We start from the raw sequence: 10,698 nt of genomic DNA on the forward strand, positions 1-10,698 counted from the left end.
TAATTCAAGTTCAACCAATCGATGCATGAAAGGGTCCACAAGAACGGCCTAGAAAACCATGCTCATGCCATTTCATAAATTCTCATGCCTTTTACAAGGAATGGACAGATATTTCGATGAAATGTGTGGCAATTGTCAACCACAAATGTCTGTTTGTTGGGTTTTCAACTATAAAAAATGAAATAAATGCTTAAAAAACATGACGCCTGGCATGGTGCCATGGTATGACCTCACCATGCCTTGGTAAAAATTTGAGAAGGTTTTGCTTCTGTTGTCATGCACGCCCTTCATAAATCGAATCATCACCGAGGAAGTTCCATGCTTCCGAAAGGGAAATCCTCAAGATTGAAGGGGAATCCAAATTTTCTTCGTTCTTTGCCCTAGAGTTTTTTCTACGACGAACATACACCTTGCAAATCACTGTGTTAAAATTTGGCCTTTTTCCGGGCTCATTTACCATATTTAGGGGATTATGTGCATTTTCTAGGCATTAATGGACATAATTCAAATTCGAACAATCGATACATGAAAAGGTGCACAAGATCGGTCTGGAAAACCATGCTCGTATTATTTAGCACATTCTCATGCCTTTTACAAGGAATGGGCAGATATTTCAAGGAAATGTGTGGCAATAGTCAACCATAAACGCGTCGTTTACTCGGTTAACAACTATCCAAAAAATGAAACACATGGTTGGAAAACATGATGCCTAGCTTGCTGCCATGGTATGGCCTCACCATGCCGTGGTAAAAACTGGAGAATGTTTTCCTTATGTCGTGATGCGCGCCTTTCATAAATCGAACCATCACCGAGGAAGTTTCATGGTTTCAAGGGGGAAATCACCAAGATTGAAGGGGGGTCCAAATTTCCTTTGTCCTTTGTCCACGAGTTTTTTCTAGGATGAACATACAACCTGCAAATCACCGTGTTCAAATTTGGCACTTTTCCGGGTTCACTTGCCATATTTAGGAGATTATGTGCATTTCCTAGGCATTAACACGCATAATTCAAGTTTAACCAATCGATGCATGAAAGGGTCCACAAGAACGGCCTAGAAAACCATGCTCGTGCCATTTCGTAAATTCTCATGCCTTTTACAAGGAATGGATAGATATTTTGATGAAATGTGTGGCAATAGTCAACCACAAATGTCTGTTTGTTGGGTTTTCAACTACAAAAAATGAACTAAATGCTTAAAAACATGACGCCTGGCATGGTGCCATGGTATGACCTCACCATGCCTTGGTAAAAATTTGAGAAGGTTTGGCTTACGTTGTCATGCACACCCTTCATAAATCAAACAATCACCGAGGAAGTTCCATGCTTCCGAAAGGGAAATCCTCAAGATTGAAGGGGAATCCAAATTTTCTTCATTATTTGCCCTGGAGTTCTTTTCTACGACGAACATACACCCTGCAAATCACCGTGTTCAAATTTGGCATTTTTCCGGGCTCATTTACCATGTTTAGGGGATTACGTGCATTTTCTAGGCATTAATGGACATAATTCAAATTCGAACAATCGACGCATGAAAAGGTGCACAAGAACGGTCTGGAAAACCATGCTCGTGTTATTTAGCACATTCTCATGCCTTTTACAAGGAATGGGCAGATATTTCAAGGAAATGTGTGGCAATAGTCAACCATAAACGCGTCGTTTACTCGGTTAACAACTATACAAAAAATGAAACACATGGTTGTAAAAGATGACGCCTAGCTTGCTGCCATGGTATGGCCTCACCATGCCCTGGTAAAAACTGGAGAATGTTTTCCTTATGTCGTGATGCGCGCCTTTCATAAATCGAAACATCACCGAGGAAGTTTCATGGTTTCAAGGGGGAAAATCACCAAGATTGAAGGGGGGGTCCAAATTTCCTTTGTCCTTTGCCCACAAGTTTTTTCTAGGACGAACATACAACCTCCAAATCACCGTCTTCAAATTTGGCACTTTTCCAGGTTCATTTGCCATATTTAGGGGATTATGTGCATTTCCTAGGCATTAATGCGCATAATTCAAGTTCAAACAATCGATGCATGAAAGGTTCCACAAGAACGGCCTAGAAAACCATGCTCGTGCCATTTAGTAAATTCTCATGCCTTTTACAAGGAATGGACAAATATTTCGATGAAATGTGTGGCAATAGTCAACCACAAATGTCTGTTTGTTGGGTTTTCAACTATAAAAAATGAAATAAATGCTTAAAAAACATGACGCCTGGCATGGTGCCATGGTATGACCTCACCATGGCTTGGTAAAAATTTGAGAAGGTTTGGCTTATGTTGTGATGCACGCCCTTCATAAATCGAACCATCACCGAGGAAGTTCCATGCTTTCGAAAGGGAAATCCTCAAGATTGAAGGGGAATCCAAATTCTCTTCGTTCTTTTCCCTGAAGTTTTTTTCTACGACGAACATACACCCTGCAAATCATCGTGTTCAAATTTGGCATTTTTCCGGGCTCATTTACCATATTTAGGGGATTATGTGCATTTTCTAGGCATTTAGCGCATATAAATCCAATCGAGCTACAGGTGCACGGGTGTGATGTGAGGGACGTGGATTGCCGTTCGATCGCGGCGCATCCAACGGTGCACACGCACGATCCGCGTGGCTCGGGTTCCGGCCAATCATAACACAACACACAATAGGCTCAGCGCACACTATTTCCGGAAACGACGGAGATGAACTGTGTGCGATAATGAACGAGCAAAATTGTCAGGCAAGCCAAATTTCTATTGTCGCTTGTGGTTGAGCTCTGGAATACCACCTCACTGTACGGCTGCCCGGCCCCTCCGTCCCAGAGCTCTCTCCAGGCGTCGTCCATGGCACCGCGACGCACAGTAACTGGTAAGGAAGCGATGGCATCCCGCCGCGCCGCGTTCCTCGCCGCCCGCGACTGCGCACATGGTAAGGAAGCGATGGCATCTCGCCGCACTGAGTTCATCGCTGCCGGCGGCCAGACAGTTACATGGGCGGACTTTGAGGCTGCCATGGCCGAATGGGTGGTGGACTTAGAGGTGGCCAAAGCCGGATAGAAGGAGCGGAAAAGGCAGAAAGCAGTCAAGAAAAGAGAGTCCCGCAGCCGCAAGAGAAAAGAGGTCGCACGCCGTGGTGAGGAGAGCTTGGCGGAGATCGAAGCACGATGGGTTGCCGCCTACAAGGCCGGGAAGGAGAACACCGGCGTCTGGCCAGCATGCCCTGATGGCAGCATGTGAGAAGTAGTTTAAGTTTGTAGTATTAGAGAAAATTACCAGTAGTATTTTAAGTTTGTAGTATTAACGTACAATGTCGGTAAGAGCATCCTTTGAGGGCTTTGAGCGTTGATTAGCATGTGTGCCCGTGTGCGTTTTTTGCGTTAATCATTAGAAGATCACAAAACACACGGTTTCTATGCCGTACCCGTCTGTGTTTTTTGCGTTAATGACCCATAAGTCAGTTACCTGTGTGATATTTCCTAATAAACCAGGTGTACCATTAACCGAAAAAATCAAGTACATGTGTACATTTTTTTGGAGACGGGATCTGCCAACTTTGTTTTTTCTCGCACACGAGTATTTTACGCGCTTCGTCTGTGTTGTGTGTTTCCCCCGCCCAAGTTTCAAATTTTGCACCGAAATTTTCATTAGGCGCGCGATTTCAGAATTTATTCCTCCAACCACACCTCCTTCCCCTCAGTATCCCCCCTCCCTCATGCCTCCCCCTACCGGCATCTCAAACCGTCACCGCCGCAACCACAGCTTCAACCACATCTATGTTCTGCTCGGATCCAGTCAGGTAACCCACCGATATCTATCACGTCCACGGCCTGATTGCTTAAATGGAGCTTGCGAAACATCCTCATGCCTCCAAATCCCCCACGCCAGGAGCTGATGGCGGTCCATGGCGTGATGGCCGCTATGCGTGTTGACACGGAGGAACACCTCGCCTCCACCGCCGCCGCCGACATGGTGCAGGCTCTGGCCCAGATGAAGTCCCCAGGACTTAACTGGTAAGGTCTGACCAGCTAAATCTTACCAATACCACTTGTAACGGCTATGATTTGTATGGTTGATGTATTAAGCATGTTCATGCCTTGTTTATTTTAGTACTACACACTGTGTGATGTTCAAATATTACCGTGTCCAGCTCAATTTCACCAATACCAGCAACAAACTTACAATACATGACTCAGGATATCACTAGAGATGCTGCCCATTTGCTATTTTTAGTGGATGCTAACCCTGTTGCACTTAACATGCCTGTCCATGTACTTACGCAGGGTCATAACGGCCGGTACTTTTGTTTTCCGTCGAGGTGATCTGCATCACATGTCTTACAGTATTTCACATAATTTGTGCAATTGCAGTTTAACTTCTACCCATTTACTGGTTGCCTGTAGGTACACATGTCAGTGGCACTGATCCACGCTTCGACCCGGAGGAACAGCTCGCCTCCGCCGTCGCTGACTTTGGGCGAGCTCTGGCCAAGATGAAGTGCCCCAGCAACTACCTCTCAGGACTTACCAAGTATGTACTCACCAGTTCAATCTTACCAATACCAGTTGCAATTAATGGCTATGTTCTGTACGGTCGATGTATTAAGCATGTTCTAGTAAACATGCCTAACACGTTTTTGCTACTATCCCTACCTTTTTATAGACATCTGGGCCATTCTCTGCTCTGGCAGCACCTGCCTTGTGATGTTTAACTATGCCAATTGCATTTTTATCAGTACCGGTTTCAATGTCTATTAAGCCTGTTGCAATTAACAGTTGAATCCATTTTTAAACAGTTGCATTCAATGGCTACAAACTTACAAAACATGACTTAGGATGTTGTTAAGCCTGTTGCAATTAACAATTGTATCCATTTTTTAATCTATCCATTTGCTACCGTGCTACTCTCCGCAATGAAGATATACTAGAGATGCTGCCCCATTTGCTATTTTTGGTGGATGCTAACCCTGTTGTACTTAACATGCTTGTCCATGTACTTACGCAGGGTCATAACGACCGATGCTGTTGTTTTCCGTCAAGGTTAGCTGCATCCCATGTCTTACAGTATTTCACATCATTTGTGCAATTGCAGTTTAACTTCTACCATTTACTGGTTGCCTGTAGGTACACATGTCAGTGGCACTGATCCACGCTTCGACCCGGAGGAACAGCTCGCCTCCGCCGCCGCTGACTTTGGGCAGGCTCTGGCCAAGATGAAGTGCCCCAGCAACTACCTCTCAGGACTTACCAAGTATGTACCCACCAGTTCAATCTTACCAATACCAGTTGCAATTAATGGCTATGTTTTGTACTATCGATGTATTAAGCATGTTGTAGTAAACATGCCTAACACGTTTGAGCTATTTTCCCTACCTTTTTATAGACAACTGGGCCATTATCTGCTCTGGCAGCACCTGCCCTGTGATGTTTAACTCTGCCAATTGCATTTTTATCAGTACCGGTTTCAATGGCCATTAAGCCTGTTGCAATTAACAGTTGTATCCATTTTTAAAGAGTTGTATTTCAATGGCTACAAACTTACAAAACATGAATTAGGATGTTGTTAAGCCTGTTGCAATTAACAGTTGTATCCATTTTTTAATCCGTCCCTTTGCTACCGTGCTACTCTTTCGAAATGAAGATATCACTACAGATGCTGCCGTTTTATTACCATTTTCTATTTTTGGTGGATGTTAACCCTGTTGTAGTTAACATTGGCTTCCTTGTACTTACACAGGGCTACAATGGGTGATGTTGTTGTTTGCCGTCGAGGTTAGCTGCATCCCATGTCTTATACACCATCTATTCCTAAATATAAGTATTTTTAGAGATTCCAATATAGACTACATAAGGAGCAAAATGAGTGAATCTAGATTCTAATCTAAACTATATCTATATTCTATATACATCTGTATGTAGTTCATATTGAAATCTCAAAAAAATACTTGTACTTAGGAACATAGGTAGTTGTATTTTACATCATTTGTGCAATCTCAGTTTAGCTTCTCACATTTACTGGTTGCTTGTAGGTACATATATGAGGGGTACTGATCCACGCTTCGATCCCTTTTGCATATGGGGCAATGAGATATTCATGAACAAGCGTCAAGTGAGGAAACTAAGAAAGATGTTAGGCGAGAGAAATTGGGTGATTGGAATTAAGCTCTTTATTTACACTTTGTCGAAGACAATAGTGAACTTTAGGATGGTAAGTAATGTGTTGCCTTTTCCCCCTGCCCACAACAAACTCTATTAGACCTCAGTATATGATATTTTTCTATTTTCAGTGGTTTCTGAAGCTATTTATTGATGCTTACCTTGCAAACTACATGACCGGAGTGGAGGCAACTAAGGTTAAAGTATATAATTCATGCTACCATGATAATGCTCTAGAAGTCTTCCTGAAGGCGGTGATGGATGGGCGGGCGATCATCACAACGGGGTGGACAAAAGTGGCTCGTGCCTATGGCATGCAGGAAGGCACATTATGGGCATTCCGCTTCTTCAACACCATTGGCAGTCAAAATGATTTACACTTGTCTCTTCACCTTTACCGCCTTTAAATACTGCGGTTCATCATAGTTAATTGCTACCTAATCCTGTAATTACTAAACATATTGTACTGGCAATTTTATTTATCGATTCGTTGTTGAACCATTGTGCTGAGAATTTGAATTGCACGTTTCGTATTTCAAAATTTCCAATTAGAATAATAAACTACAGGCAAAAATAAAAATAGAACAGACAGTCATGGACATTTGCAAATGGTTCTAGCAGTAAAAGCGCTTGCGATGGATAGCCCAATGCCACACAGTTTTCTACAACAAATCATGTGTGATGTAGTTAATGAAAGCAAACAGTTAACCAAGGCAGAGCGTGTGTGATAGTTACACCTTTCACACACGAGCGTATACATAAAACCGTGTGGGATGTACATCCGAATGGAAACGTTTTCCCTGGATTGACTGTGTGGGGTGTACATAATAAAGGAAACGTATTCCTTGGATTGACTGTGTGTGATATACATACGAACGGAAATGTTTTTCTGGGATTCACCGTGTGGGATGTACATACCTACGGAAATGATTTCTGGGATTCACCGTGTGGGATGTACATACCTACGAAAATGATTGGGTTTCGATGCCTCGCCCGGTCGCACATGGCCCCAGCCTGGGTCCCAGGAGGGCCTATCCCCGACAATTTCTGCGTCGTGTGGGAAGGACACCCTATCGCACACACTCACTTGGCGACGGTTCCAAATGCCATCGCGGAAAGGGGTTTTAAACCGTTTGTTTAAGACCGACGCGCACCAGTGAGTGGTGCTCTCTAACTGGTGCTTTTTATAAGAGGATGATGACTCAGCAATAAAAGTAAATAGATAGGCCCTTCGCAAAGGAAAACAGGGATTTGCAGAGGTGCCAGAGCTCACGCTTTTAAAACAGAGATGAATATAATTTTGAGCGGTATGCTTTCATTGTCAACATAACAACCAATAGATCTGTGTATCTTCCATGCTAGATACATTATAGGCGGTTCCCAAACAGAATGGTAAAGTTTTTACTCCCCCTCCACCAACAAACACACTCCACAGCTAACCGAATCCACGGGTACCGTCCATACCAACAACAGTCCTGGGGGAGTTTTGTTTGATATTTATATTTTGATTTCATTTCGAGCACGGAACTGGGCATCCCGATTACCAACCATTTTCTCGTGAATGACAAGTGAATAAACACTCATCGGGAGAATAACACACCTAGCATGGAAGATACTAACAGCCCCCAGTCCCTACATGAGCTATTCGGGCATACAAAACGGATTATTATTTGAAGGTTTAGAGTTTGGCATGTGCAAATTTACTTGGAACGGCAAGGAAATACCGCATATAGTGTCGGTGCAACAAACCCTGGGTCTATTGCCCAGACCGAGCACAGGCCTAAGAGCAAGGTTGCAACATCCATCAAGTGATCAGCCCTTTGAGGAATCAGAGTGCGGATCAAGAAGACCAAGTCAAGCCAAAGAAGCAAGACACCACCAAGGTAAAACCTCCCTTGCCGGGAAGGCGAGCCTCGCGAGGCCAAGGTTACCCCGGAAACAAACCTCAAGACTGCCCCGGCAGGCCTGCCGGGCCCTACGAAGGCAAACTACCCCGCCAAGGCTCCACGGCACCACCTCACAGCCAGGCAAGTCATCGATCGATGCGGTGTCAAGCCCCCAAGTGACTAAGTGGCTGTTTTTTGCCACATGGCAGCCACTTCCTACGGAAATCACCTCGAAATGACACCCGTCCAGAGACGTGTCATGCAGGCAGGAGAGAAGGTGGCCGAACATCGCGTCAAGGCTTGCCGGGCAGGCCATGATGTGACACTAAGCGGCGCATTTAATGTGCTCCGCCCTGTCTGCAAAGTTAGGTATGTGATACGTCTCCAACGTATCTATAATTTTTTATTGTTCCATGCTATTATATTATCTGTTTTGGATGTTTTATAAGCATTAATATGCTATTTTATATGATTTTTGGTACTAACCTATTAACCTAGAGCCCAGTGCCAGTGCCAGTTTCTGTTTTTTCCTTGTTTTCGAGTTTCGCAGAAAAGGAACACCAAACGGAGTCCAAACGGAATAAAACTTTCGTGACGATTTTTCTTCGACAGAAGACTCCTAGGAGACTTGGAGTACAATTCAGAGGAGCATCGAGGCGGCCACAAGGGTCGAGGGCGCGCCCCCCAACCTTGTGGACCCCTCGTAGGTCTCCTAACCTAATTCTTCCTCCTATATATACTCTTATACCCCAAAAACATCCAGGAGAGCCAGGAAACCACTTTTCCACCATCGCAACCTTCTGTACCCGTGAGATCCCATCTTGGGGCCTTTTCCGGCATCCTGTCGGAGGGGGAATCGATCATGGAGGGCTTCTACATCAACACCATTGCCTCTCCGATGAAGCGTGAGCAGTTTACTTCAGACCTACGATTCCATAGCTAGTAGCTAGATGGCTTCTTCTCTCTCTTTGATTCTCAATACAAAGTTCTCCTTGATGTTCTTGGAGATCTATTCGATTTAATACTCTTTTGTCGTGTCTTTGCCGAGATCCGATGAATTGTGGATTTTTGATCAGCTTATCTATGAATATTATTTGAATCTTGTCTGAATTCTTTTATGCATGATTTGATATCTTTGCAAGTCTCTTCGAACTATCGATTTGGTTTGGCCTACTAGATTTGTTTTTCTTGCAATGGGAGAAGTGCTTAGCTTTGGTTTCAATCTTGCGGTGTCCTTTCCCTGTGACAGCAGGGGCAGCAAGGCACGTATTGTATTGTTGCCATCGAGCTTAAAAAGATGGTGTTTTCATCATATTGCTTGAGTTAATTCCTCCACATCATGTCATCTTGCTTAAGGCGTTACTCTGTTCTTATGAACTTAATACTCCATATGCATGCTGGATAGCGGTCAATGTGTGGAGTAATAGTAGTAGATGCATAATCGTGTCGGTCTACTTGACACGGACGTGATGCCTATATTCATGATCATTGCCTTAGATATCGTCATAACTTTGCGCTTTTCTATCAATTGCTTGGCAGTAATTTGTTCACCCACCGTAATAATTTCTATCTTGAGAGAAGCCTCTAGTGAAACGTATGGCCCCCGGGTCTATTTTACGTCATATTAGTTTCCTGTCAACTTACCAATTTCTGTCGCCATTTCCTTATTTTGCAATCTTTACTTTCCATTCCATAAACCAAAAAACCAAAAATATTACTTTATGTTTATCCATCTCTATCAGATCTCACTTTGCGAATAACCGTGAAGGGATTGACAACCCCTTTGTCGCGTTGGTTGCAAGTTGGTGTTTGTTTGTGCAGGTATTCGGTGGCTTGTTGCGTAGTCTCCTACTAGATTGATACCTTGGTTCTCAAAACTGAGGGAAATACTTACGCTCCTTTGCTGCATCACCCTTTCCTCTTCAAGGGAAAAACAAATGCAAGCTCAAGAGGTAGCAAGAAGGATTTCTGGCGTCGTTGCCGGGGAGATCTACACCAAGCCAAGACATACCAAGTACCCATCATAAACTCTCATCCCTCGCATTACATCATTTGCCATTCACCTCTCGTTTTCATCTTCCCCACTTCTAAAACGATTTTCGAAAAGATTCGCCTTTTCTTCACCTCTCTTTCGTTCGTCCTTTCTGTTTGCTCGTTTGTCGCCATCATGTCTGAAACTGGGGAGGTTATTGTTGAAAAGGATAGTAGTAACGATGGGGGAAACCTTGATGCTTTTGCTAATTCTAACCCTCATGAAGAATCTACTATCTTGCACGCAAAGAAAATCCGTATAGGTAGCGGAAATATTATTGGAAAGGGGGTTATTCAAGATTTCTTTACTTGTGCCGGTGCAATCACCACTATGGGTGGATCTATCCTCCATAAAACTAGTAGCCTTGCGGATGCTATATCTTCGCTTGTTGTTGAACTTGAAAGACAATTTGTTCACATGCATCCATCCATACAAAGGATTTTTCTAGAGTTTTCTAATATTGAGCATTCTTCTGTTAAGCGCGCCGCCACTATATTCCTAGCTCATGAGTTTAGATTTATTATGAAAGAAGCCAGTGAAATTTTCGCTCATTATAAAGTAGATGGTGGTCGCCCTCCCATAGAGTGAATTCTCTTTAATCAAGAGGATATAATGCGTTTACGGTGTTTGGATCATGTTGCTTATAACGAA

Source organism: Triticum aestivum, chromosome 1D, assembly GCF_018294505.1.
Source record: "Triticum aestivum cultivar Chinese Spring chromosome 1D, IWGSC CS RefSeq v2.1, whole genome shotgun sequence".
Classification (NCBI taxonomy): domain Eukaryota; kingdom Viridiplantae; phylum Streptophyta; class Magnoliopsida; order Poales; family Poaceae; genus Triticum; species Triticum aestivum.